Source organism: Symphalangus syndactylus, chromosome 14, assembly GCF_028878055.3.
Source record: "Symphalangus syndactylus isolate Jambi chromosome 14, NHGRI_mSymSyn1-v2.1_pri, whole genome shotgun sequence".
In the NCBI taxonomy this organism is placed as follows: domain Eukaryota; kingdom Metazoa; phylum Chordata; class Mammalia; order Primates; family Hylobatidae; genus Symphalangus; species Symphalangus syndactylus.
The window spans coordinates 101,488,874-101,512,771 of record NC_072436.2 but is presented as its reverse complement, the minus strand read 5'-3'; the positions used below and the strand labels follow the sequence as shown (position 1 = coordinate 101,512,771).

Below are 23,898 nucleotides of genomic sequence, written 5' to 3'. Positions count from 1 at the left end.
CTTAAACCAGATGGAGCATGGACAGATGCTGGCCAAGATTTCCTTCCACAAGTGGCCCTTGCAGGCTAAGCATTCAGCCTCCAGGGCAGAGGCAGGCAATTATGTTAAATCACACAAAACAGATTGGCAGTTCGGTAAGGCATGCAAAATGGATTGAAAGTAGCGAGCTACTTAATTGTCAGTAGTGATCCCAGACCCAATGGCTGCAGAGATAAAGAATAAGGATTAACTCTTATAATGTGCCCCACTCCTTCTAAAATACTTTTTTTGTGGAAAGCACACTACACACATTTCAGCTTATTACAATTTTCCAATTAGTATTAACTCATTAGTACAGCATGAGTGAGTTTGGAATTTTCAGCCCAACAATCACGCAGTAGCATGAGGGTCTTCATAAACCTCCTGTAATCTCACCAAAATGTCCAAGATTACCCCCTCCTTTGCTTTAATTAGAAAACTGGATTGCAAATCAGAATAGGAATATAAAATTGACTTTTGTCTGTCTTACTAATTCTGTCACCTGGAACAAGTCACCTAATCTATTTGGAATTCAGTTTCTGCAACACCACCTTTTTATGTTTACATCTGTAAAGATGTCTACACTATATTGTTAGGCAGAACAAGCAGGTGATAAATAATTCATTTATGCATTAGTCCGCTTTGCTACAGTAATCATGACCCCCCAAGTCTCAGTGGCTTATAATAATAATGTATTCTTCTTTCATATATATATATATTTCTCTTTTATACATATGTTAATGGCTACAGGAATCTGCATTTCAGCTCCTTGTGTCTGCTTATTCTGGGACCCAAGTTGAGGAAGCCGTCTCCTATTCATAGCAGAGGAAAAGAGCAAGAGAACTCAGAGAAACACACAATGGCTCTTTAAACTTCTGGTCTGTCGTGGTGTATGTGATGTCCACCATAGGCCATTGGCCAAGGCAAGCAGCATGTTGGCCATGATGATAGAGTAGGGATATATATTCTTCCCACAGAAGGAACTCCAAGTCATTTGGCAACTGAAGGTTTCATTAATTCTCCTATAGGAGAGGGGAGCAAATAGTTGGCAATGATAACATATCAAAATATATTTACTTGTCAATCTAGATATGCATAGAAAACAGTCTGAAATGTTATCTATGAAAATATTCTTAGGCAAAAAGATTTGAAAACATTTGTTCACACAAAATCTTGTACATGAATGTTCATTGCAGTGTTACTCATAATAGCCCCCAATTGGAAACAACTCAAATGTTCAACAAATGACAAATGGATAAATAAAATGTGGTGTATCCATATAATGTCATGTTGTTCAGGCATAAAACAGAATGAAGTACTATTACCTGCTACAATACGGATGAGCCTTGAAAACACTGAAAGAGGTGAAATCCTCTTTAAATGAAAGAGCTAACTGAAAGAGGCCAGACACAAAAGACCACATGTATAGTATGACTTTATTTTTATGAAATGTCCAGAATAGGCAAATCCACAGGGACAGAAAAGTAGGATGGGTGCGGTAGCTCATGCCTTTAATCCCAGCACTTTGGGAAGCTGAGGCAGGCGGATCACTTGAGGCCAGGAGTTTGAGACCAGCCTGGCCAACATGGTGAAACCCTGTCTCTACTAAAAAAAAAAAAAATAATTACCTGGGCATGGTGGTGTGTGCCTGTAGTCTCAGCTACTCTGGAGTCTAAGGCAGGAGAATCACTTGAACCCAGGAGGTGGAGGTTGCAGTGAGCCAAGATCATGCCACTGCACTGCAGCCTGGGCAACAGAGTGAGACTATCTTAAAAAAAAAAGAAAAACAAAGGTAGATTAGTGGTTGCCAGGGACTCAGGGGTTGGGAGATGGGAAGTATTGCTAATAGGTAGGAGTGTTTCTTTGGCGTGATGAAAAGTTTTTGGAACTAGATAATGGTGATAGTCACACAGCCCTGTGAATATACTAAAACCCCCAAATCACGCACTTTAAAACAGTGAATTTTATGGTATGCGACCTATATCTCAATTTAAAAAATTCTCAGAAGTTGTTGGATATGCGATTGTAGATAATTTTCACTTCTTATATATGTTCTTATGCTGCCTGCATTTTTATGATGAACTAGTATTATCTTCTTATTCAGAGGAAGGAATGAAGATATTCTAATTGGGAAAGACACAACAATATTAGTTATACAAAATAAAGTTCCCTTGCACATTCATTAGGATACAATCCATATGCCTTAATCTCAAGTACTTGCAAGTTAAAATTTTGAACCATCCTTGAGTTAAGCACTTAAAAAATCATCACTTTTCTCTATAATTAACCTGGAGAAGTGCAATAGCAATGACAAAAATATCTGAAATCAGGAAAATGTGAACATGAGATCAGTAAAGAGTATTTGTGGTTGACACCAATCTATCTCTTAGGGAAAAATGTTTTTCCAGAGTCAGAGTCAGAATCAGAATCAGTCAGTAGCACAACAACCTCCACATTCTTGTTTCTTCCCATGGGGAAAAGTCAAAACCACAGCTTCATCTCTTAGTTCTACCATCAGAAAAATTATGAGCTTAATTAAGTCTTTTGGCCAAGGGTCCCCTTTCAATTTTGAGTGAACATGAGAACTCATATCCTAGTCAGGAAACGTGTTTTTCAGTTCTGGATTGTGGGTGGAAGTAAAAGACAGAGGGCTGGGTGTAAGGTGGTCCAGGAGAAGAGAGATGAAGACCCAGGCCAGAGTGTCAAGTTGACATCAGAGTGTGGGATGTATTTGTGTGGGTAGTAGGGCCTGATGAGTCTGAGAGGGTTAGAGTTCAGACATTTAGACCAAACTGAAGGCTGCAGACACAACCCAAGCATCTAGCCTACCCACCCAGCAGGGATTCCTTCCTTCCAGCACGCCCCTGGATTCAAGGTTGATTGGAGGATCAGCGGTGAGTGTCTTTTCTGTAGTTCTCAGTAAGCAAATTTTTTTTTTTTTTTTTTTTTTTTTTTTTTTGGTGGAGTCGGGCTCTGTTGCCCAGGCTGGAGTGCAGTGGGGTGATCTTGGCTCACTGCAACCTCCGCCTCCTGGGTAGCTGGGATTACAGGTGTACGCTACCACACCTGGCTAATTTTTGTGTTTTTAGTGGAGATAGGGCTTCACCATGTTGGCCAGGGTGGTCTTCAACTCCTGACCTCAAGTGATCGGTCCCCCTCAGCCTCCCAAATTGTTGGGATTATAGGCATGAGCCACCACGCACCCGGCCTTAGTAAGCAATGTTAAAGGAGGTGAGTAAACAATAATGAAAGAGCTATTAGATGTCCAACAGCTCAATAGGCATGAAATATATCCTACTAAACAGGCAAAGCCTCTGCCTGCAAGAGATTTAGAGTAAAATATGGCAGATGTGAGAGACCAACATGCAATCAGCAGAAAATTGGTACTTAGAAGAGTTGTACAGAGGTATAGGTGGGTGCAAGCACATATGTCTAGAAAGGCCGCAGTTCAGGTTCTTTATAAATAGCACATCATAATGTAATTGTCCCACACATTTGCGGTTAGTCACAGTTTTGATCTGAAAGGTCAAATGGAACTAAAAAACAAAAACAAAACCAAGCCTGTGACCTAACACAATTCTGTTAAATGTTCTTTGACCAGGAGCATTCATACACGATGCAGTGATGTAGCCTATTACTCACAATTTATTCTTTGAACAAGGAAAGGGCAGAGAAGTTGTCCTCCCTTACAACCTTGGCAGGAAAACACTAAGTCTTGCTATGCTCTTCTTAAAGTGACCTCCTGAAGAATAAAACCAAATCCAAAAACGGCACTGTGGCTCAGGCCATTTTTGTCTGGCATTACCTGTATAATATTATGCTAATTCTAATCTGCAACACAGATTACATTAGCAAGATGTAGCAAGAAGCAATCAATGTTTATAAAGTGTGTTTTCTTTTTAGCCCCACCTGACACTGTGCCCCAGAGGTTGCATAAACCTGTAGGTCGAACATTAGAGATGGCTTAATATGCTGCCGGAATGCTGAAGCTCTGCATTATAGTGCTATTATTAAGCCCAGATATTATGCAATGGCTCCCATGATTTTCCCGTACCTAATAAAGTGACTTTGTAAATATGCTTAACATTTTTTTGACCATCCCAAAGCGTATCCAGATAATAATGTGAATGCATTCCTTGTTTCACATCTAAGGTACAAATCTTTCGATTTTTTTTTTTTTTTTTACAGTTTAATTTTCATTGTGGTAAAGAACATATAACATGAAATTTACCACCTTAACCATTTTCATGTGAAGTCTTTAGATTTTAAAGCTAATCTGGGAAAGGGCAACTTTCACAGCTGAGGGAGTACATGCTGGTTTTATTCAAGCACTTTAAACTGTGCCTGAAACATAGTAGGCTCTCAACAAATGTATATTTTTAAATGACTGAATGAATAAAACACAATTAGTGTATATAGTGTAAAAATTCCCTGCATACTCCACCCTCAGAGTAGGACAGGTTGTATGAACCAATCACCTTTTTTCTGACTTCTTTGGTAATGAATGACACATGAGGCTTAAGTAAACTGTGTGTTTTGTGACCACAGATTAGAATTTTGTGTGCATGAAGCTAATTGGCACAAAAGTATCAAATCTGTGATTTCTGAGAGCATTTAGTACCTGCCAGATACACTTGATTAAATGGGATTGTGCTTCTTTAATCATCAGCCACTCCTCAATTCTTGTGTAATCAAACCAACCTGAAAGTGTGGGATGCTGGGACTAATACGGAGGACAGGGAAGGGGACAGGGCAGAGTCTGAGAAGGCGGGCTAGCATCAGAGAACAGAGAGGTAGACTGAGCAGAAGGTCTCAGTTAACACGGAAACATCTCAGACAGTAGCTTTCTGTTAGAACTGCCTGAGAAACTGTAAAAACTACCCTATTCCTGAGCCTTTTTCCAGATCAATTAAATTAAAATCTCTTGGGTGGTGGGAAGTAGTGGAGCCAAAACACAGGTATTTTAATTGCTCTATCAGGTGATTCTAAAGTGCGACCTTGATCAAGAACTCTGTTCTGGATTGTTCAGTTAGTTCTTTATTTGAATAGAGTGAGATGGATTCAACCTGTGAAAAATAATTCAGTGGATAACAGTGGTTTCCAAACTTCTCTACACATTGGAACCATCTGGGGAGCTTCAAAAGCCACCTATGCCTGGGCCCCGCCCCAGAGACTGTGATTAAGTGGGTCTGGGGTGTAGCCTGGGCTACAGAATTTTAAAAATATCCCTAGTTGATTCTAATATGTAGACAGGAAAGGATAAGGTAAACATGATGTATGATGGATACACTGGATAATAATAAGTTAACTTAAGCATACCATGAGAATGACCCTACGGTCTAAGAAGAATGTGTGTTAGGATTTCCGAGCTCAGGAATCCGAAGTGACCAACCTGGCGATTCATTCCTTATATATGAGGAACATCTGAACCCCCAGCCCATCCCGTGGAACACAGGCCATACAGGGGATTGAGCCTCTTTGTTTTTGGTTAAATGAAGGTTGCCAAGTGGAGGTTGCTAAGGAAGAAGTGCTGAGTGAAAACGCGACACAAGCTGCATACTTTTTACAAACAGTAGCAGTTCTCCTGTCCAGCCTGCTACCATTGGACCACCCCGTATGTAAGTCCCCTCAATTAACCCTCTGTCTTGTTCACTGGCTCTAGGTCTAACTCATTGGCCTCTCAAACATGGTACTGTCCCTTTTGAAGTCAACAGGGGTCGGGGATGACACATGGTTAGAAATGCAGGATCTTTAGCTCCATCGTAGATTTACTAAACCAGAACCTGCTTTAAAAATCCTTCTGGTGGTAAAATACACATAACAAAGTTTACCAACTTAACCATTTTAAGTGTATACTTCACTAGTGTTAAGCACATTCACATTATTGTGCAACCAATCTCCAGAACACTTTTCATGTTGCAAAAGTGAAACTCTATACCCACTAAACAACATGTCCCTTTCCCTGCAGATCCTGGCAACCACCATTCTACTTTGTCTTTATAAATCTGACTATTCAAGGTACCTATGTAAGTGAAATAATACAGTATTTGTCTTTTTGTGGCTGGCTTATTCCATTTAGCACAATATCCTCAAGGTTCATCTATGTTGTAACGTGTCAGAATTTCCGTCCTTTTAAAGACGAAATTATATTCCATTGTATGTATATACAACAGTTTGTTTATCCCTTCACCTATTGATGTGCATTTGGGTTGCTTCCACCTCTTGGCTATTGTGAATAGTGCTGCAATAAACATGGGTATTATATCTCTTTGAGACCCTGCTTTCACTTTTTGTGTATACCCAGAAATGGAATTAAGGAATCATATGGTAATTCTATGTTTAATTTTTTGAGGAACTACCACTCTGTTTTCAATAGCAACAACACCATTTTACATTCCCATCAACAGTACACAAGGATTCCAACTTCTCCACGTGCTCACCAACACTTGTTATTTTCTGTTAAAACAATTTTTTAAAATAGTAGCCACCCTGCACTTTAACCAGTTCTCCCAGGTGGTCATATTTGGTTGAAGTTTGGGAAGCTGCTTTACTGCCCAGGCTGGTTTTCTGGCTGGCACAATGCCTCCCTCACTGCACATTCTCCCATATTTAATAGCACTGATTATGGCATTGCCTTCCCAATGTTTGTTTGGCTTTTTATTTTTACATAAATAACCACTATGACTTGAGCCTGCTCAAACTCCATTCTTTGCACTTGGGCTCAGACCTAGTGGGTCGATTTTAATCACAGCTGAGTGATGTGAGTAATTTGCCCACACGTTGGGAAAGCTGAGTTCTGCTTCTGAGGTCCCACCTGGTCTAGTCTCTACAAAGAGACGATAAAAAGGAACAGTTCAAGTAGCACAGAGTAACGAAAAGGAAGCCCAACCTTTACAGTTGCAAAACAATTTTAAAAGGAATCAAGACTGGAATGCCTAGCAACATTTCTTGAAACCCCTTTCTTCTCTCCAAATCTCTCCAATCACAGTGCCCTGGAGCCTTTCCTACTTCTACTCTTCCGTCTTTTCTCTCCCCTTCCTCCACTTCTTGGTACATCTGCCCAATCTCTCTGCATAGCAGGCCCGCTCCTTAGGTCTTTACCTTTTCATTCTCCAGGACTGCAACCCAAAGTCCTGGAAGTGTCCAGTAAAGCTGCATACTCCCCTGATGGCCAGGGAGGCACCAGCAGGCCAGGTAGGCACCAGCAGGCAGGGAAAGAAAGCATTTACTATGTCGGGGAAAAGGTGGGGACTGGAAGCCCTTGTCTGCTAATGGCTGGCTTGTGTATTTGTCTTCTCTGCTGAACTGTGAGTTTCTTGTGAACTCCTTGTCTTAACCCCATGTGTATCTTTCACCATAGTCTAGTTTCTGATCCATGGTATATGTTCAGGTGTGTGTGACAGTTGACTTCTCAGTGACCCATGAAACTCAGCTTCCAGCATCACCTAAGGATTAGTTCCCTTCTTCCCCTGATGCCATAGAAATAAAGCTTTGGCCAGGTGCAGTGGCTCACGCCTGTAATCCTAGCACTTTGGGAGGCTGAGGTGGGCAGATCGCTTGAGCCTAGGAGTTTGAGACCAGCCTGGGCAACATGGCGAAACCCCGTTTCTACAAAAAGTACAAAAATCAGCCAGGCATGGTGGCGCATGCCTGTAGTCCCAGCTATTTAGGAAGCTGAGGCGAGAGGAGCGCTTGAGGCCTGGGAGGGTGGAGGCTGCAGTGAGCCATGATTGTGCTACTGCACTCCAGCCTGGGTGACAGAGTGAGACCCCGTCTCAAAAAAAAAAAAAAAAAAAGGGAAAAAAGAAAGCTTCTCAAGGGCCCCAGTTGCTCTTGCAGTCTCCAGCATGTAGCTGACATTCTCACCAGGATTCCTTGATGGAGGTGATATTTTGAAAATGCAGAAACCAGCAGGTCCCTTTGGAAGTGATATTTCACTACTGCCTTCTCATCCATAAAATCAATGCTTGTTTCTGGCCCAGAGCTGGGTACAGATCATCTTTCTTATTTGTAAACAGTATATTCTCTAAATCGGTTCATCACTATATACCTCTGCTGCTAATGACAGATGGCAGCTTTTCCTTGTCTTTCCTGCTTTAGGACACAGACATTAATCTGTGGACTAAACATTATGGAAAGTGCACGGACTGTCCTCCATAGCATATGTGTGACCTTGTCCTGTGGTCCTCAGGAAGCTGGGCCCTAGGAAATAACTTTAACATTCACCAGCAGAGGAAGCTGTAAATATTGCACTGTTTGCTTAACTTGTAACATTGATCTTCTGTGGCTCTGGGCATAAAATAATAAGGAAAATATCACAACTTACTACAGCAAGTCAATGGGCTGATAAGATAAATGCTGTTATGTTTCAAAATTGTGCCAAGTTTATGTTGATAAAGTGACTTTCTTCTGGGAATCTAAAAAACAGTGCCTATGGTTCTAATCCTGTATGACTTTAACTTTGTCTTATATTTACATAAGACAGGAAATTGGCCCAAGATGGCCTCATTCATCTTTATAACTCCTCTCCTGATGGAATTTATAGTGAGGGTAGTGTTAATATTTTTTCACTACAGAGGTGTAGGGAGCTTAAGCTTTCAGTCAAACTAGCAAATTCAGTATTGGTTCCAGAACCAAGAGAAAAGGAATAGGTCTGTGGCTATGGCTACATTAATAATAACAACAAACAAACTTTAAAAACTGCTATTGTATGGTAAGAATGAGGACATTTTTTAAATCAAAGAGAATTGAGTCTCAGACTAAATCTATTCAGTGCTATTGGTTAGAATTGACTTGTCAGTTCCATTGAACAACCTTGTCATTCAGCCTAACCATCACTTTGATGGATTTTTTTTTTTTAAACTTTGAAGAATGTTTGGTTGATCTACTAAATTGCATGTGATCCAGCAGCATGTGAACCATTTCAATTAAGGTAGTGTTTCTAATAGCCCTTGAGAAAAAGAATGACTCTAAATTCTTGTTCTTGGGAGTTTATTAATAGAAAAGGCCCAAATATCCCCAACTCCTCCATTCCACATTCATTGACTGTGAATTTTGAGGTGGTCCATATTTCTGCTAGGAATTTTATTTAGCTATTAGTACAGAAGACCTGGAAAAATAGTACTTATACCTGATAGAATTTCATCTTCCCTTACATGCAAAAGAAGTATAGAGAATTGACGCAGTTCAGAAGCAGAACACGAAGATACTGTTCCTGCCAGGTGAAAGCAAATTGCTTATGGTGTTTTAGGCTTACTAGTATAGAAAAAAAAACCATTGTAAGCATAACTGCATACTAGATGGCCAGAGTGGTGTCTCCGGTAGAGACAATGTTAAGAACAGTAGCAGCAATTGAAGTTACTGATTAAGATTTTGATAATCCATAAAATCCATCCGTTCACTGCACATTTTAAGCGGGTGAGTTAAATGGAGATGTAATAGAAATCACCACTTCTGCAGTTTTCATTTTTTAAAATTTTATTTCTTTAATTGACAAAAGTTATATATATTTATGGTATGCAACATGATGTTTTGATATATAATTATGGAATGAGGTAAATCAAGCTAATTGGCATATGTATTATCTCATATATTATCTTTTTCTGTGGCAAGAACACTTAAAATCCACTCTCGTAGCAATTTTCAAGTATACAATATATCGTTATTAACTATAGTCACCATGATGTACAATAGATCGCTTGAATTTATGCTTCCTATCGACTGAAATTTTGTATCCTTTGACCAACATCTCCCCAGTACCCCCAACCCCCAGCCCCTGGTAACCACCATTCTACTCTGCTTCTGTGAGTTCAACATTTTTAGGCTCCACGTGTATGTAGGTAAGATCATTCAGTATTTTTTTTTTAAGTGCCTGGCTTATTTTACTGAACATAATGTCTTCCAGGTTCATCCATGTTTTTGCAAATGACAGGATTTCCTTCTTTTTAAAGGCTGAGTGGTATTTCATTGTGTGTATATGCTACATTTTCTTTATCCATTCATCTGCACATAGACACTTAGGTTGATTCTATATATTGGCTATTGTGAATAAGGCTACAATGAGCATGGGAGTCCAGGTATCGCTTTGACATACTGATTTCATTTCCTTTGGATATATACTCAGTAGTGGGAATGCTGGGTCGTATGGTGGTTCACTTTTTATTTTGAGGAACCTCAATACTATTTTCTATAATGGCTCTACTAATTTACATTTCCAACAACAGTACCCAAGGATTCCCTTTTCTCCACATCATTACCAACACTTCTTATCTTTTATCTTTTTGATAATATCCATTTTAACGTGTGAGGTGATATCTTACTGTAGTTTTAATTTGCATTTCTCTGATGTTGAACATTTTTAAATATACCTGTTGGCCATTAGTATATCTTCTTTTGGGAAATATCTATTCAGGTCCTTTGACCATTTAAAAATCAGGTTATTTGTGTTCTTACTATTGAGTTGAGTTCCTTATATATTTTGAATATTAACCCTTTATGAGATGTATGGTTTGTAAATATTTTCTCCCATTCCATAGGTTGTCTCTTTACTCTGTTGATTGTTTCCTTTGCAATATAGAAGCTTTTTAATTTGATGTAATGTCACTTGTCTACGTTTTCTTTTGTTGTCTGTGCTTTTACAGGTCATATCCAAAAAGGCTTTGCCCAGACCAATGCCATTGAGATTTTCTCTTCTATTTTCTTCTAGTAGTTTTAGAGTTTCAAGTCTTACATTTAAGTCTTTAATTCCTTTTGAGTTGAATTTTATATAAGGTGTGAGATAAGGGTCCAGTTTCATTCTTCTGCATGTTGATGTCCAGTTTTCTCAACACTATTTATTGAAAAGACTGTCCTTTCCTCATTATGTGTTCTTGGCATCTTTGTCAAAAGTCAATTGACTACAAAAATGTGGATTTATTTCTGGGCTCTCTATTCTGTTTCATTGGTCTATGTGTCTTTTTATGCCAGTACCATGCTGTTTTGAGTTTTATAACTTTGCAGTCAATTTTGAAGTCAGGCAACATGATGCCTTCAGTGTTGTTTATTTTTCTCAAAATTTCTTTGACTATTCAGAATCTTTTATGGTTCCCTACAAATTTTAGGACCTTTTTTTTTCTATTTCTGGGAAAATGTCACTGGAATTTTGACAGGTATTGCATTGAATTTGTAGGTCACTTCAGGTAGTATGGACATTTTAATAATGTCAATTCTTCTAATCCATAAACATGGAATATCTTTCCATTTATTTTTGTCTTCTTCAATTTTTTTCATCAGTGCTTCATAGATTTCAGTATGTATATCATTCATCTCCTTGGTTAAATTCATTCCTAAGCATTTTATATATTTTTGTAGCTATTATAAATAAGATTAAAAATTTTTTGGAGAGTTTGTTGTTAGTATATAGAAATGTTAGTGATTTTTGTATTTGATTTAGTATCCTGCAACTTTGCTAAATTCATTTATTAGTTCTAACAGTTTTTTTGGTCAAGTCTTTAGGGCTTCAGTTTTCTTTGATAAGGTCACTAATATCTAGAATTCTCCTAAAAGTGTAATGTTGCTTTTGGTTTACTATTTTGTTAGGAAGGGGCAGTCCCAGTAGTGCTTACTTTGGGTCAGAAGCCAATTTGAGGATTCTGCTATTACCTGGGTTTATCCATTCAAACTATAAGTTAGGAAATGGGGGAAATAACCAGAGGTTGGATTCACAGAAACTCTGTACCCATCATGAGATGGACTCAGACTCAAACTCTCTATCACTGGATTCCCACAAATAAGGCCCTGTTCTGAGTAGGGGAAACAGTGATATTCTAGGTTCCCAGGGATTAGTACAAGTTCAAAGCCATGTTCAATAATTTGTGAAATGTATAAATATTTCTCCTTCTCTAGTACACAGTTACCTTGGTGGATGGATGCTGGTCCTTTTGGGGAAGGGGTAGAGGAAGATTTTCATAGGTTCTTGTGATGTCCTTCCTCAAAGTTCCTCCCTTTCATTCACTGAATTGAGAGTGTAGGTATTGGGAGATAGGTCCTGACTCTCTAGTGATAATGGAAGTCAAGTATAATGATTTAATTCTAGATTCACTACGCCTAGAATTTTTTCAATTATACAGGTCAGCTATGTCCTTTGCAGGCTGCTCATCTAGTTCATTTTTAGGCATACTGTGATCAATTAGCTACCACCAAAGGATCCCTGCAAGTCAAGTTATTTTGCTATTATAATAATCATAGCTACTAGGTTTCTGGCAGTTAAATCCTGCTATTTGGTGTCTGCCCCTCTGGGAACCCATAAACTCCACTGAAAACAGGGAACTAATTCCAATAGCAGTATCTCCCACCTTCCTCTCCAGAGTACAGAATAAATTCATCAAAGCATTATTCAAGGATTCTTGTTCTCTCCCCATCAGTGTTTTTCTTGATGACTTGGAAAAGGCAGTGTTCTCTAGGCTTACTCTGGGTATATGTGAGATGTTGTATAAGATATATTTATTCCAACATTCTTATCACTATAAGCCTCTAGTCTTAGCATTTCAACTTCTTTTAGCAATAGGCCACAGTGGAGTCCAGGTTTCAGTCAACCAGCCAAGTTAACAATTGGCTCAAGCTATGTAGAATGAATCCAGAACCTCTGGTTAGTTTGTCTATGTCAATAATTTGTGCTATAAAATTGTGTTTTTGGTAGAAATTCAATATATTCTCCAGGTTTTTGCAAATATTAATTAGCAAAATCTTGCAATTCTTCTGGTGTATGAATCTTTTCCTTCTAGGTTTGAATTTTAAAATTGTCCTTTATATGGGCATGTTGGAATCTGGAACTAGTTTTAAATGTGGAGGAAATAAAAGGTCATAGGTGTAGGGTATGAATTCCTGTAGGAAGTAACTGTCTCAGGTGAGGTCATTGTAAGGCAAGCTTGTCCAACCCACGGCCTGCAGGCTGCCTGCAGACCTGGATGGCTTTGATGAGTGTGGCACAACACAAATTTGTAAACTTTCTAAAAGTATTATGAGATTTTTTTGTGTGATTTTTTTTTTTTTTTTTTTTTTTTTTTTTTTTTTGAGATGAAGTCTAGCTCTGTCCCCCAGGCTGGAGTGCAGTGGTGCGATCTTGGCTCACTGCAACCTCCGCCTCCCGGGTTCAAGAGATTCTCCTGCCTCAGCCTCCCGAGTAGCTGGGATTACAGGTGTGCACTACCACACTCAGTTAATTTTTGTATTTTTAGTAGAGATGGGGTTTCACTGTGTTGGCCAGGCTGGTCTCAAACTCCTGACCTCATGATCTACCTGCCTCGGCCTGGGATTACAAGCATGCTGGAATTACAAGCGTGAGCCACCGCACCTGGCATTTTGTGATTTTTTTTTTGAAAGCTTATCAGCTATCATTAGTGTTAGTGTATTTTATGTGTGGCCCAAGACTGCTGCTTCTTCCAATGTGGCCCACGGAAGCCAAAAGATTGGACGCCCCTGTTGTAAGATCTTTAAACCAACATCTTCGGACTGGGGAGTAGGGGCTCCTTCTTTTGGTAAGGGAGGCATAATGGTGTTTGAGTATGCTGAATAATCCAGTTCCTCCTAAATGCTTTCATTCCAATTCTTTTGGTCCATTCCTTCCCAGTCCCTTTCATGTGTGAGATCTAGCGAGGACCATGAATTCAGCCTCTATTGAAATTCAGTAACTGGCCAGATTTGACTCTGCATTTGCTTTTTGCCCATGACAGCTGTTTGGCCATAAGAGATAAAAATTCTTTAAGAGGAGTCCTATAAACTCTAATAGTCCCTTCCCTAACAATCCCTTGATCTGTGAGTTTAAATTCTTTGGCCTTTTACTTTTCCTTCTTTTTTTTGTTTGAGACAGGGTCTTGTTCTGTCACCCAGGCTGGAGTGTGATGGCATGATCTCAACTCACTGTAACCTCCACTTCCTGGTCTCAAGCCATCCTCCCACCTCACCCTCTTAAGTATTAATTGCTGGGACTACAGGTGTGGCCCACGGGGTTTTTCCATTTTGCCCAGACTGGTCTCAAACTTCCGGACTCAAGTGATCTGCCTGCCTCGGCCTCCCAAAGTGTTGGGATTACAGGCATGAGCCACCGCGCCCGGCCGCCTTGTTCTTTTTTAAAGCTCACTGATGCTAATAAAGTCAGCTATCCTAACCCGAACTTCCTTTTTCCTTAGCCCCACATAGTGGCATATTGCAGCAATCAAAAGGGAAGCCAAACCTTAGCTTCAGAAGGCATTTTACTCCAAATGATCACAGGTAGTCATTTAAGAAGCTGTTTTACCACCTGGTATAATTACTAGTGTCCAATCACCTCATAGTACCCAAACACCCACTTCAAACCAACCAGGTCAGATAGCCAATCCAAGTTTTTCATGTTTTTGAAATCTGCTGTTTGCAATCATTTCTGATACAGTTTTCTTAAATGGTCAGAGTTCCTTAATTGCAGCCAATGAATTAACTCTGGTTACTTTAAGCATGAATGAACTTATTAAGGGATAAATTATTAAAGAAACATTATGAAGGCTGAAGAAATAGACTCTAGGTGAACTTTCAGGAATAACCCCATTGTGCATTTCAACATTCTAAAATGGCTTTCCAAGGGAGTTACAGCATCTGCTATGATCAGGAGACCTACACAGCTGCTAGTTCCAATCTGTGCTAGAAATATGGGTGCCCCATGCCCTGCCTTTTCTCCATATTACTTGGTTCTGAATATGTCTAATATGGGTGCATCTGTTCAGTGAAATCTCCATCACCTACTGGCACCTTAGCACAAGAAATGCTGGGAAGTACAGTTTTTAGAAATTTGTTTTTGAAAAGGCAAGATCAACAAAGTGGGAAACTTTCAAAATGTTAAGTAGGTGTTCAAGATATTTTTGGGCATCTGGTAAAAAGCCTAGAGAATAGAAAAGTGGAGAGCAATAGTAAGCTATTTCTTGGGTTGGGTGGTAGACCCACAAGTATTCATTACTTTCTAGTCTTTTATAATGAACGTATGTACTAGTCTGGGTTCTCCAGAGAAACAGAACCAATAAAATATGTATTTATAAGGCCAGACGCGGTGGCTCATGCCTGTAATCCCAGCACTTTGGGAGGCCGAGGCGGGTGGATCACCTGAGGTTGGGAGTTCGAGACCAGCCTGACCGACATGGAGAAACCCCATCTCTACTAAAAAATACAAAATTAGCCGGGCGTGGTACTGCATGCCTGTCAGCCCAGCTACTTGGGAGGCTGAGGCAGGAGAATTGCTTGAACCTGGGAGCTGGAGGTTGCGGTGAGCCGAGATCGCACCATTGCACTCTAGCCTGGGCAATAAGAGTGAAACTCTGTCCAAAAAAAAAAAAAAAAAAAAATATATATATATATATATATATATATATCCATCTATCTAATGAGAGATTGGATTTATTATCAGGAATTGGCTCATGTGACCATGGAGGCTGAGATGTCCCAAAAGCTGGATACCCAGGAGAAGCAAAGGTATAGTTACAGTTTAAGTCTGAAGGCTGGCAAAGACCAGTGCTCCAGCTTGAAGATAGGTAAAAAGAAAGAATTCTTTCTTACACTGTCTTTAGTCTGTTCAAGCTTTCAATGGACTGGATGAGGCCCACTCACACTGGGGCGAGGTGAATCTGCTTTACTCATTGAACATACTCAGATGTTAATGCCATCCAGAAACACCCTCAACAGACACACCAAGAATATTTAACCGATTTTTAACCAAAATATTTTACCAAAGACACACCAAGATATTTAACCAAATATCTGGGCACTCTGTGGACTATCAAGTTGACACATAGAATTAACCATCACAATATGTTACCTTCTCTTTAATATATATCAGCATACATTTCTTTGGTAAGAGATATTAAAAAGATTTTGGGGCAACTACAAATGACAGATGTCCACTACAAAACGTAATCCCTTTACTTAAGATATTGATTTAGTGTAAATGCCTGTGGAAAGAGTAGTTCTTTAAGTTACTATTAGTCATTTGTACCTTGGTTTGAAGGAAGAATGAGTGGATTAGTAAATGGAAAGAGATAATTTAATCTAAATATTTGAGGAATAGGTGGTGGTGAGAGCAACACTTAGGAATAAAAGGAGGAAGAATGGGAGGTTGAGAGCTTTAAGACAGATTTTTGCTAGTTCACATTTTGATTGGAACAGCTCTTACTCCTAACACCTGTGTGAGATTGTTTCCTTTTTATTTTTTTCACTTTAAGGCTGTTGGAATTTTCAGATGCCTAATGGATTATTTCAGATTTGTCATGTATCTATCAATATTCCAATTTTCATTTTATAATATATGTGACAGAACTCTGAGTTAAAACCCACTCTCCCAACCTCTCTCTGGTTATCTGGGCATTAGTTCACACAGATTGAAAGCACAAGTTGGGCTATCTACTTCATTATCTGCTGCTATTTATTTCAATCCTGGATTGAAGCCACCAGTGAGCAGAATTTGCATAGGGAACTTATTCAAATCTAAAGTTTATGAATAATGCACAACTCTCTGTGACTCATCAAAAGCAATGATAAACAAAATGCAAACAGTTGGCCACCCCCTCAGCAATCCAGACAGTGGTCCCACCCCTCACAAACTGTGAATGACAATATTTGAAGGTAGCAATGGAAATCAGTAGTGTTGGTTTATCTTTAGCATCACCCATATGTTTACTGGCACATGGTTAAGTCAGAAAAATGAGCACAAGCAAAGAGAAAAAGGTGTTCTGTCTACTAAGGTATTTAAAGTCAGTGGAAATGGAAAGACCATTCCTTATCCCAGTCCACAGAATGTTCCTTCTGTGAACTTTTTCTAGTTAATAGATTGGAAACAACACCAGCTTTGTAGTTAGATAGTCCTGGGTTCAAATTCTGCATCTGCTACTCATGAGCTGTATATTGGGCAAGTTACCTATGTTTTTGTCTTTTTAGAAACTTAATGTCTTTTTTCTTTTTTAAAATAATATAACAGCAAATGTTTATTTATTTTTCCCTTTTTATTGATACATAATATTTTACATATTTATGGGGTACGTGTGATATTTTGTTACACATATAGAATGTGTAATGATCAAGTCAGTATTTGAGTGTCTATATATTGAGTATTTATCATTTCTATGTGTTGGGAACAATTCTAGTTCTCTCTTCTAGTTACTTTGAAATATACATTGTTGTTAACTATAATCACTCTGCTGTTGACCAATAGAACGTATACCTTTTATCTAACTGTATGCTTGTACCCATTACGTACCTCTTTTCATTCATTTCCCCACTCTTTCACCTTTCTCAGCCTCTAGTGTCTATAAATCTACTCTCTTTTTTTTTTTTTTTTTTTGAGATGGAGTCTTGCTCTGTCACCCAGGCTGGAGTGCAGTGGTGAGATCTTGGCTCGCTGCAACCTTTGCCTCCTGGGTTCAAATAATTCTCCTGCCGCAGCCTCCCAAGTAGCTGGGACTACAGGCGTGTGCCACCACACCTGGCTAATTTTTTTGTATTCTTGGTAGAGGCAGGGTTTCACCATTTTGGCCAGGCTGATCTCGAACTCCTGACCTCAAGTGATCCACCTGCCTCAGCCTCCCAAAGTGCTGGGATTACATGCGTGAACCACTGTGCCTGGCCTCTATCATTCTACTCTCTACCTTTACAATATCAACTTTTTAAGCTCCCACATATGAATGAGAACATGCAGTATTTGTCTTTCTGTGCCTGGCTTGTTTCATTTAACACAATGACCTCTAGTTCCATCTGTGTTTTTGCAAATGACGGGATTTCATTCTTTTTATTGGCTAAATAGTATTCCATTTTGTAAATATACACCACATTTTCTTTATTCATTCATCCATTGATGAACACTTTGGTTGGTTCCATATTTTTGTAATTGTGAATAGTGCTGTGATAAACCTGTGAGTGCAGGCATCCCTTTGAAATTCTGATTTCTTTTCCTTTACATAGATACCCAGTAGTAGGATTGCTGGGTCATATGGTAGTTCTATTTTTAATTTTTTTTTTTTAATGAGATGGGGTCTTGCTCTGTCTCCCAGGTTGGAGTGCAATGACACAATCACGGCCCACTCCAGCCTTGATATCCTGGGCTCAAGGGATCCACCCTCCTCAGCCTCCCAAATAGCTGGGACTATAGGCATGTGCCACCATGCCTGGCTAATTTTTAAAAACTTTGTGTAGATATGAGGTCTCACTATATTGCCCAGGCTGGTCTCAAACTCCTGTGCTCAAGCAATCCTCCTGCCTCGGCCTCCTCGTGTTAAGATTACAGGTGTGAGCCACCACACCCAGGTATTTTTAGTTTTTTGAGAACTCTCAATACTGTTTTCCATAGTGGTTGCATTAATACTAGTTTACATCCCCACATACAATGTATAAGAGTTCCCTTTTCTCCACATCCTCACCAGTGTAAGTTTGATGGACTCTGGTCCTGGGCTTTTTTGTTGTTGTTGGGGGACTTTTTATTACTGTTTCAATTTTGTTGCTTGTTATTGGTGTGTTTTCTATTTCTTCCTGGTTCAATCTAGGTAAGTTGTATGTATCTAAGAATTTATCTATTTTTTCTCTTGGTTTTACAGTTTCTTAATGTATAGTTGTTTGTAATAGTCTCTAATGATTCTTTTTATTTCTGTAGTATCAGTTGTAATGCCTTCTTTTTCATTTCTGATTTTATTTATTTGGGTCTTCTTTTCTTGGTTAGTTGAGCTAGCAGTGTATTGATTTTGTCTTTTCAAAACGCCAACTTTTCATTTTATTAATTCTTTGTATTTTTTAAGTCACTGTTTAATTTAGTTCTCTGATCTTTGTTTCTTCATTTCTAGTATCTTTTTTTTTTTTTTTTTTTTGAGATGGAGTCTTGCTCTGTCACCCAGGCTGGAGTGCAGTGGTGCGATCTTGGCTCACTGCAACCTCTGTCTCCAGGGTTCAAGTGATTCTCCTGCCTCAGCCTCCTGAGTAGCTGGGATTACAGGCATGTACCACCATGCCTGGCTAATTTTTGTATTTTTAGTAGAGACAGGGTTTCACCATGTTGTCCAGGCTGGTCTTGAACTCCTGACCTTAGGTGATCTGCCCGCCTTGGCCTCCCAAAGTGTTGGGTATACAGGTGTGAGCCACCACACCTGGTCCATATCTAGTCATTTTGATTTTGATTTGTTCTTGCTTTTCTACTTCCTTGAGGTACATTGTTAGGTTGTCCATTTATAGTCTTTCTACTTTTTGATGCAAGTGTTTATTGCTATGAAGTTCCCTGTTAGCAAAGCTTTTCCTGTATCTCATAGATTTTGGTATGTTGTATTTCCATTTTTATTTGTTTCAAGAAATTTAAAATTTTCCTTCTTAATTTCTTCGTCAACCCAATGGTAGTTTAAGAGCATGATGTTTTATTTCTGTGCATTTTTACAGTTTCCAACATTCGTTTTGTAATTGATTTCTAGTTTATTCCATTGTGTTCTGAGAAGATACTTGAAATGGTTTTAATGTTAAAAAATTTGTGGAGATTTGCTTTGTTACCTAACATATGGTCAATCCTGGAGAATATTCCATGTACTAATGAGAAGAATGAGCATTTTGCAGCTGTTGAATAAAATGTTCTGTTAATGTCTGTCAGGTACATTTGGCCTAAAGTGCAGTTTAAATCCAATGTTTTTTTGTTGATTTTCTGTTTAGATGATCCGGTCTAATGCTGGAAGTGGGGTGCTAAAGTCCCCAACTATTATTGTATTGGAGTCCATCTCTCCCTTTAGATCTAATTATATTTGCTTTATAGAGCTGAGTGTTCCACTGTTGGGGGCATATATATTTAGAATTGTTATATTCTTTTGCTGAATTTATCCTTTTATTATTATATAAAAAACTTCTTTGTCTCTTTCTGTAGGTTTTTTTTTTTTCACTCTGTCACTAGACTGAAGTTTAGTGGCACAATCATGGCTTATTGCAACCTCCACCTTCTGGGTTCAAGTGATTCTCCCACCTTGGCCTCCCAAATAGCTAGGACTACAGGTGCACCCAGGCCCAGATAATATTTTCTATTTTTTGTAGATATAGGGTTTTGCCATATTGCCCATGCTGGTCTTGAACTCCTGAGCCCAAGCAATCCACCCTCCTCATCCTCCCAAAGTGCTGGGATTACAGGTGTGAGCCACTGTGGCCAGCCTTTTTGCAGTTTTTGACTTAAAGTCTGTTTTATCTAACATAGGTATAGCTACTCCTGTTCATTTTAAATATTTGTTTGCATAGAGTACCTTTTTCCATTTCTTCACTTTCAATCTGTATCTCTTTACAGGTGAAATGAGTTTCTTGTAGGCAGCATATAGTTGGGTCATTAAAATTCATTTAGCCGGTCTATATATTTTAAGTGGGAAATTTAATTTGTTTACATTCAGGATTATTTTTGATAGGTGAGGACTTACTCTTGTCATTCTGTTGTTTTCTGGTTGCTTTGTATATCTTGTCTTCCTCTCTTCTGTTATTATCATTGCAGTTTGGTAGTTTTTTGTAGTTGTAACATTTGAGTCCTTTCTTTTATTTATGTGTCTGCTCTACCAACAAGTTTTACATTTTTATGTGTTTTAATGATGGTAGATATCATGCTTTTGCCTCAAGATGTAGAATTCCCTTAAGCATTTCTTGTAGGGCCAGTCTCTACGGGTGATGAATTCTCTCATTTATTTCTCCCTATATTTTTGAAAAGTAGCTTTGCTGGGTATAGTATTCTTGGTTGACAGGTCCCCCCCAACCCCCTGCCCACTGCTTTCAGCACTTTGAATATATCATCCATACCATTTTCTGCTGTCCTGTAAGGTTTCTGCTGAGAAATCTGTTGTTACTCTGATGGGGATTTCCTTATATGTGGCTTGATGCTTTTCTTTGGCTGTTTTTAGAATTCTCTTTGTCTATGACTTTTCATAGTTTGACTATAGTATGCCTTGGAGAAGAATTTTTTGGGTTAAATTTATTTGGGAAACTTTGAACCTCTTGTATCCAGGTGTCCAGTTGTCTTGCCAGTCTTGAGAAGTTTTAGACTATTATATCATTAAATAAGTTTTATATGTTTTTGCCTACTTCCTTTTCTGAAACTCCAAAAATTTGAATAGTTGGTTGCTTTATGATTTCGTATTTGTCACATAGGCTTGCTTGCTTGCTTGCTTGCTTTCTTTCTTTCTTTCTTTCTTTCTTTCTTTCTTTCTTTCATCTGACTGAGCTACTTTTAAAAAATTTCAGCATGAGCTAGTCCATTGTCAGAGCTCTCAATTATATTTTTTATTTCATTCAATGAATTCTTCAGTTTCAGGGTTTTTGTGTGATTTATTTTTGTGATATCTATCTTTTTGTTGAATTTCTCATTCAGATCATGTATTGTTTTTCTGATTTCTTTGTATTACTTATCTGTATTCTCTTGTATCTCACTGAATTTCTTTAATATCATTATGGTAAATTATTTTTCAGGTTTTTACAATTTGCTTTTTGTTGGATTCTGTTGCTGGAGAATTATTGTGTTTCTTTGGAAGTCTCATGTTTCTTTTTTATTTTTATTTTTTGGTCTTTACATTGATGTTTGTGCATCTAGTGTAACAGTCACTTCTTCCAATTTTATGGATTAGCTTCTGGAGGGAAAGACTTTTTTCTGTAGGTGTGTCTATAGTGTTGGTTGGGTACGGTGTTTTGGCTTTGATTCTGGGCGGGCACAGTAGTGTAGTCTTTATATGATTTGTCAGCTATAATCAGTGTCAATGATGTCTGTAAGTTGCACACTAGCTTGGGCTATGGTTGTTAATGGAGGCTGTGGTGAGGTCTTGCTAGGGACAAGGATGCCAGGAGGGCTGGTCCTCAGGCACCAGTGGTGGTGGTGGGCTGGGTGTGTTTGTCCTTGGGTTTTCAGGTAGTGTATGCAGGCACCAGTTGTAGTGGGTCCAGGCAAGCTGATTCTTGGGCCTTCGGGTGGCTTTCTTGGGTGCCAGCAGTGGTATCAGTGGGTTCATTAGGTGATCAAGTCCTCAGGCCCCTAGGTTGTGTGTGTGGCATCAGCAGTGGCAGTAGCAGTGCAAAGTTAACCCTTAGGCCCCCAAGCATCACATGCGGGTACTAGCAGCATTGGCAGTGAGCTAAGCAGGCCCCAGGCCCCCAGATGGCTCATATAGAAGGGTGCTGCTGCTGCTGCTGGTAGTGGTGGTGGCAGGCTGGGTAGGCCAGTCCCTAGTCCTCCAGGAGACATGTATGGGCAGTGGTGGCAGGTGGGGTGTGCTTGTCTTCAGGCTCCCTGATGGTGAACATGAATGTTGGTGGCAGCACGAAGGGCAGGGTGATCCCCAGATTCCCAGGCCCCTGGATGATGTGACTGGGCACTGACGGGAGTGGCAGTGGGCTGAACAGGCCTGTTTTTGTCATCTTTCACTTTGGTCTTTTTTTTAGTAAAAAGGCATAGTAGCATATTTATTTTTAACACTCAGGGTTCTTAGTTGTAAGCAATAGTACCTGACTGTGGCTGATTGAACAGATAAAGAGCTAATTAAAAAGATTATTGCCTGCACAAAGTAGTTGGGAGAGGCAGGCTTGAGGCTAAGCTTCTGGGGTCAAGGCCTGACACTATGCTGCAGAAGTGACCCAATAAAGAAGCTGATGACCTTACTTTCCCTCAGAGCATGAAATGGCTGCTAGGACCTCAAACTCTACTGCAGCTCTGCCAGCGCTGATACTTCTGGACCAGGAACTGATCTTATAACAACTGGTTCCCCAGAAAACTAGATGAGTCTGTTACCACCCTTGTCAGCAAATGAGTCCCAGGCATCACGTCCTTTCTCTGGCTAATTATTTCTAATTAACTTCTAGGTTGGGTACATCTTAGTGGCAGATCCTGGGCTTCATGCCTGTGTTCCAACTACCAAGGTCTCTAGGGAAGCAAATTTTCTGACTTTACTCTGAGGACACAAAACTCACAAGATGGGAAATTCCCCGAACGTAGTAAGATGCACAAAAGGTGTGAGGCAGCCGGAAAATATAACATATGTTATCTCTCCAAGAATTGTAAAGACTAAGTGTTATGTCAAGTATTTGGCATACCTATGAGTTCAATATCTTTTTGTTTCCTTTCCTTTTTGTCTTTATCAGAAGTATCCATTTTATCATCAGGTTAACCCCCCAGCCTGGCTTTTGCTTAGGTAGGATTTATAAATAATGTGGAATAGAGCCTTTCACCCAGAGTGAGGACACATGGAACGGTCTCCACTTTGTACTGCCAATCCCTGGATGGACCTGATCTGTTGGCTTCTGACCCTAGTCCACCCTAACCCATGAAACCTGTTCATTCCTTCCTGTAATATTTGACCTTTTGATTCCTACACCTTTGGCTTGCTCATGACCACAGCAACCCACTGACACCCCCCTTTCCATTTTGTCTTAATCTCTTGGCTCTTAGACTTTTAGTTTATAATGAAACCTGATAGCTGTTTGATTCTTTCCTAGCTCTGACTTATGGACAGCTTACACAGCATTCTCTTATTTTGCATAATTATTGAAGGAGAACTACTAAGAAACATTTGGTTGTATCTATTTCTTTTTCTTTTTAGATTTATAAAATAAATTTTCTATCTGTAATGAAAGTGAAGTGAAGAAGGTCTGAAGAGGAGATAAAAAAAGACAAAGGGAACAGTTACCAAATGGTTTCCCTATTACTTACCCCAGTGTTCTACTCCTCTTCCTAAGAAATATTCATTGAGACTTTATATAGAAAGGGAAAAATCCCCCAAACCAAAGCCAAAACAAAACTTGATTGAAGCAGTAAGTGTCTTTCTTACTGACATTTTTTTCCCCAAACTCTTTTAAGACAGCTTCTGCTTTCTCTTTCATGAAAACTACACTCACTAAGTTGCCAAAATTTCTTTC

The 23,898-nt window shown here is 39.2% G+C and overlaps 1 long non-coding RNA gene across 2 annotated transcripts in view; it reads left to right on the top strand.

Annotated features, from left to right (window-relative positions):
• The window catches only part of LOC129462753 (uncharacterized), a 150,154-nt gene that overhangs the window by 107,979 nt on the left and 18,277 nt on the right, over positions 1 to 23,898 (top strand). The window contains exon 5 of one of the 2 annotated variants that reach the window (XR_010115765.1): positions 5,517 to 6,256. The exons of the other annotated variant lie outside the window; for it this stretch is intronic. This is a non-coding gene — a long non-coding RNA (uncharacterized lncRNA). Of the gene's footprint in view, positions 1 to 5,516; positions 6,257 to 23,898 lie in introns of those variants that run through there. 2 annotated transcript variants of the gene reach the window in all.